This window comes from Gopherus flavomarginatus, chromosome 5 (assembly GCF_025201925.1).
Source record: "Gopherus flavomarginatus isolate rGopFla2 chromosome 5, rGopFla2.mat.asm, whole genome shotgun sequence".
Classification (NCBI taxonomy): domain Eukaryota; kingdom Metazoa; phylum Chordata; order Testudines; family Testudinidae; genus Gopherus; species Gopherus flavomarginatus.
Window position 1 is genome coordinate 31,813,565 of NC_066621.1, and position 5,531 is coordinate 31,819,095.

The following is a 5,531-nucleotide window of genomic DNA, read 5'->3' on the forward strand; positions in this document are numbered from 1 at the left end:
CCCGCCAGATTGGTGTAATCCGATCCGATATTAGAACATTCCGTTCTTGTGTGCCAATTTCAGTAATTGAAGATCGATTTAGTAAGTGTAGACCAGCCCAATGTGTTCACACCTTCCCCCTGCAGGAGAATGGCTGTTTGACCAGCTGTTTGCCTTGCTGTCTCTGAGGAACTGGTCTGTGGGTGTTCCCCAGAACTGTAACTTTTTCAGTAATATCATACTGTAAAATCTCACAATTTTACATACAGTGTTACTACACATTTTAACAGGAGGATAATATTCAGTAGGTTATGCGTTTTCTAATGATACCTCACAAGCCATACTGGGTACAAAATTGATCATAATTTTCTAGAAGAGTGAACACAGGGGTACAGATTGACACAGTGTCTGTGTGTGTGTTCCCAGCAGATATGTGGGTATTTCAATCCCTCATAAGCACAATGTTTGGCATCTTCAAGGACCTGGGGAACTGGTCCTGGGAATTCACTAGTTTAGCAAGTGTGAGACTGCATGAAATTGTGAGACACTTTGGTATTAATAATAAAATAATATAATCTGATAAAATTGCAATGAATCATGCTAGGTATGCCATGTAAAGTGTCAGTGAAAATGTTATGATTTGCCAAGTATGATAATTTTGTTTCTATGTTTCTATCACCTTTGTATTGTGAGTTACAGATATGTAAGGTATATCTGTATTTCCAGACTTGTGCAGTTTTTCTGGGTGACACCCCCAGACATATTGGCATCAACATTGCCTAGCATGTTTGATGGCCCATTGAGGGTCATCAGCTGTACAATGAACCTATGGACCAAGGGGATACACCTATTGAGTCAGCAAGACATGCCGGGGTTTGCCTGTGTAATGAAACCTCCAAAGCTTTTCCATGCCATGTGCTGTGAAGCTTGTGTTTGGGACACAGGAAGTACAAGCCACATGGCAAAAGGAATATAAAGCGCAGCTGCATCATCTCCATCTTGTCTTCAATCCCCTTCCTACCTCTGGAGCAACTTCTCTACAAACTGAACCCTGGAACAAAGGACTGAATGACCCATCCAAGCTGTGGATGCGTTCCAGACAGACTTTCAAGCCAGCAACTCACCAATACTGCTAAGAACCTGATATATCCATTTTGGAATGTATCTGACTGCTTTTCCATTTAAATTCTTTCTGTCTTTCTTTCTTTTAAACCTTTAGTTTAGATGCTAAAGAATTGTCTGGAAGGATGGAATTTAACTTCATTCTTTCATTTGTTCTTTCTTCTAAACATTTAGTTTAACTGCTAAAGGATTGGCTGGCAGCATGGTATTTTGGATGAGATCCAAACCTGGGTAATGTGGCTAACCTTCTACCCACCCACTTCCTGGATCCAATTAGGATCACTCTCCTGCTGCCCTCTGGCCATGCTGTATCACAGTGAGCAGAGTTTTTAAATAACCTCTCACTGTACGGGACCTAGTTGCTGATTAGGAGTCAGAGAACTGTCATGCAATAAAGGGGGCCGTGTGATTTCTTTTTTCAGAGTCTCGTTAACCAGTGTGTGGGATCAGAAGCACAGTTTGTGACTGGTCAGTGAGTTTAACTTCAGTGTTAACCACCAGTATGGGGAGCATCTGCTCTCCCTTTTTCAGCCTGCTCTGACCTTGGCATTTTCAGTGAGGACTGCCCCAGGCACACTAGGTCACACTAAGCACTGAAGATAAATTAACAGAATGTTTTTGATGATCAAGTTGTATGAAATCAACTGAACTCCTTTGTTTTCTTTCATCTGAGCGGAGTTTCTGGTTTTCCAACGTGATATGATCTCCCAGCTGGAACAAGGGGAAGAGCCATGGGTCCCAGAGCTCCAGGGTTCAGAGGAAAGAGAGATCCTGAGATCTCCCCGCACAGATGAGGAAACATTAAACCAACTCAGAATCTGTAAGTGCCTGAAGGAAACATCTAGGATGCCCTACAAAGCTCTTGGGAAGTCTCTCAGTTCATTATTGTCCATAGCAGGGGTCGCATCCGCAGGGTAAATATAGCTCAAGGCTTCCTATAGATGCTAGCAGACACCGGGCAGTAGCTTTCTCTCTTCCCCCTGTGAAGTTGGATGGGATGTGAAGGCTGAATTGATCCCCTCCTCTCTCCTGTTGGGGGGAGCTGAGTTCCTGATTTTTATTTGTCCTCTCTCCAGCACTTGTTTTGGTTTGGCCTTCCCCTTTCCATCCCTGTTTGAGGTTTCTGTCTCTATCACAGCAGGTGATGCAATGACGTGTGAGGTTCAGCACAGACCAGAAAAAGAGCAGGGAAACCAGCCAGGGGAGAAAATGGATAAATTATTTCCTGTCAGGGAACTCAGAAGGGCCTTAAGGAAACCAGAATACAGCAGGAAATCTGCAGGGAAAAGCAAAAAAAATACATGTGCTGAGTGTGGGAAAAACTTCACTTACAGATCAGGCCTTTCTCAACATCAGAGAATCCACACAGGGGAGAGGCCCTGTGAATGCAGTGAGTGCGGGAAAACTTTCAGTCGCAGCTCGCACCTTATTGGGCATCAGAGAAATCCACACAGGGAAGAGATCCTATGAATGCACTGAGTGCGGAAAAACTTTCAGTCACAGCTCACACCTTATTCGGCATCAGAGAATCCACACACAGGAAGGGTCCTATGAATGCAGTGAGTGCGGGAAAACCTTCAATCGCAGCTCTCACCTTATTCAGCATCAGAGAATCCACACGAGCAAGAAGCCCCGCAATGAAATCAGCAGGCCTGCACAACTCGTAAAGTGGTGAGTGTAGAGAAATCTCTGTATTAACTATCTCTATAAATCTTTATAACGTTGCATTGTGTTATTTTGTATTAAGTATCTTTATCTTTATGACATTGCATCCGGCATGATGTTATTTTGTAATTCATATGACTTGGCATTGTGCCTCTCTATTTTCATACAACTTTGTATTAGATCCCTATATAGAAAATTGGTAGAAAACTTTGTATCAAATGTTATAGCCCCTAAGGATAGTATAGTTAAAGTAAAAGAAAACATGTGCCTTTTTGCTAGAAGTAGAATAAGATCTTCCCCCGCACTCTGTAATCAATTGCTCTATTGACTGAATGAGGTGTGAATGAGTGAGGCTTGGAAGACACCCACCTCCAGACAGCTACAACAGTTGAAGAGGGAATGGGAGCCAGAGCAAAGGACAATACAACTTGTCAAGTGGGCCCAATAAAGAAGAGCAGACATATTGATGGCCTCAGGGATTAGAAGCAAGCACCTTCTTTAGAAAACACCCTCTTTGAGCAGCATTGGGACAACACCCAGAGAAAAGCAGCACAAAGACCAACGGACGCAGACCCAGATTTTGAATCTGGTCTAGATTTGCATAAGAGGGAAGCTGCTATAAATGCGAGGTGTCTTGCAGAAGGACCCCGGATCTCGTCTTGTCACCATCGGACCATCGATTTGGATCGGTAGAAGCCCGGCTCCACCCCTCCCCCATCTAACTCACCTGGCCAGTGCAGTTAAGGGGAGCAACTAGTTGGTAACAACAGCAAGACGGAGTGTGTTTATGTCTGTGTGTGTGCGTGAATGCATGACTGTGATATATATCTCATGTGCATATCATAGAGTATTAATTGATACCTGTATTACTAATAAATGTGGCATTTTGCCTTAATCCCCCTGAAAAGTTCCTGTACAGTACTTTGAGTAAAACAGCGAGGGCCACAATACTCCAAAGAAAACAGCTGAGGACCGAAACCCCCGGCCCTGCGGAAACACCCCCCACTCAGGACCTCCCAGCCTGGCGGAAACACCCCGCCCAGCCCTGCAGAAACAAACCCTCCTTCCCCAGCGCCGCCCCACCAAAACAGCTGTGGGTCAAAAAGGAAGGTTGGTGGTGGGGAGGTGTTACTTGATGTTAAATCAACCAGGGACTCCCAGCCAAAGAGGTGGCTGGGAGCCCTCAGGGTCAAATTAAAGGGCCTGGGGCTCTGACGACTGGGGGAACCCGGAGCTTTTCAGGGCTGGGGCAGGGATTTAAAGGTCCCAGAGCTCCTGCTGCTGAGGGGAGCCTGAGCCCTTGAAATCCCAGCCTCACTCCATCCCCTGGAGCTGCCGCCAGGATTCAAAGGGCTCTGTGCTGCCTGCAGCCACAGGGATCCCTGAGCCCTTTAAATCTCAGCTGCTGCCGGGATTCAAAGGGCTCTGGGCTGCCCGTGGCGGTGGGGAGCCCTGAGACCTTTAAACCTCAGCTGCGGCCGGGAATCTCTGCGAGCAGCCCAGAGCCCTTTGAATCCCGGCCGTGGCTGGCAGGCCGGCTTTAGGAAGTGCGGGGCCCCGCATGGGCGATGATGGGGAAAAAAAAGCCTTTCAGTTCTTAACAACCGGTTCCCTATAAAAGTTCTGCCACAGTATGTAATGTATTTTTGTACCAGTAGGTTTACCATACGTCCGTATTTCACTCCCAGATGGCGATTTTAAGAACCAAAAGCCTGACATGTCGGGAAAGTACAGATGTATGTTAACCCTACCTAAAAGTTCTTTTTTTAAAAAGATGGGTCTGAACTAGAAATGAGCTCTGCCACTCCCTTAGGGTTGTGCTAGGGTTGCACATGTGGGGTCCCAGCTGCTCCCCTGCCCATCTCATTGAAGCAGGTGTGCAGGGTTACTTCCCTCAGGAACTGCAGGGCACCAGGAATATGGGCTGGCTGGAGGTGGGGGAGCGGGGAAGGAGCGAGAGGTAGGGTCTGGCTGCAGGCTGGGCAAGGGGGTGTGGGGCAGGCTGGAGACAAGAGGTGTGGGGTGGGCTGGCTGGCTTCAGGCAGGGCCACAGGGAGGGTGCGGCATGGGTTGGCAGGGCTGGAGACAAAGGAGTGCGGGACTGGCTGGCTTCAGGCAGCGGGGTGCGGCAGGGGTTGGCTGGAGACGGGTTGGTGCAGGGCTGAAGGCAAGGCAGGGGGTACGGGGTTGGCTGGAGACAGGGCAGGGGGTGCAGGGCTGGTGCGGGCAGGGCAGGCAGTGTGGCAGGGGCTGGCTGGAGACAGGGAAGGGGGTGCAGGGCTGGCTGGAGACAGGGGTTGGTGCAGGGCTGAAGGCAAGGCAGGGGGTGTGGGGCTGGCTGGAGATGGGCAGGCTGCAGGCAGGAACTGGTGCAAGCAGGGCAGGAGGTGCGGGGCTGGTGCGGGCAGGGGGTGCAGCAGGGGCTGGCTGGGGACGGGCTGGCTGCAGGCAGGGCAGGGGGTGCAGGTACAGGGGGTACAGCCCATCCTCTATGGTGAGTGCCTCCTCTCCTCCTCCTCCTCCTCCCCCCCCCCTCTCCCACTAGGGTAGCAGCAGCAGCCTGGGGCTTGGGGGCTATTTCAAGGGCCCTGGGCGGCCCCTGCTTCCACTGCCCAGCTCTGTAAATAGCCGCGGAGAACCCTGGGAAGCGGCGGGGGCTCCAGTGGCTATTTAAAGGGCCGGGAGGTAGAAGCAATGGGAGTCCTAGACTTTTTAAATAGCCCCAGAGCCCCGCAGCCATACCCCAGGGCTCCAGCAGCAGGGCT

General features: G+C 49.4%; 1 pseudogene; it reads left to right on the plus strand.

Moving 5' to 3' along the window:
• The window catches only part of LOC127051472 (zinc finger protein 3-like), a 252,827-nt pseudogene extending 250,150 nt beyond the window's left edge, over nt 1–2,677 (plus strand).
• Nucleotides 2,678–5,531: the final 2,854 nt, after the last annotated feature.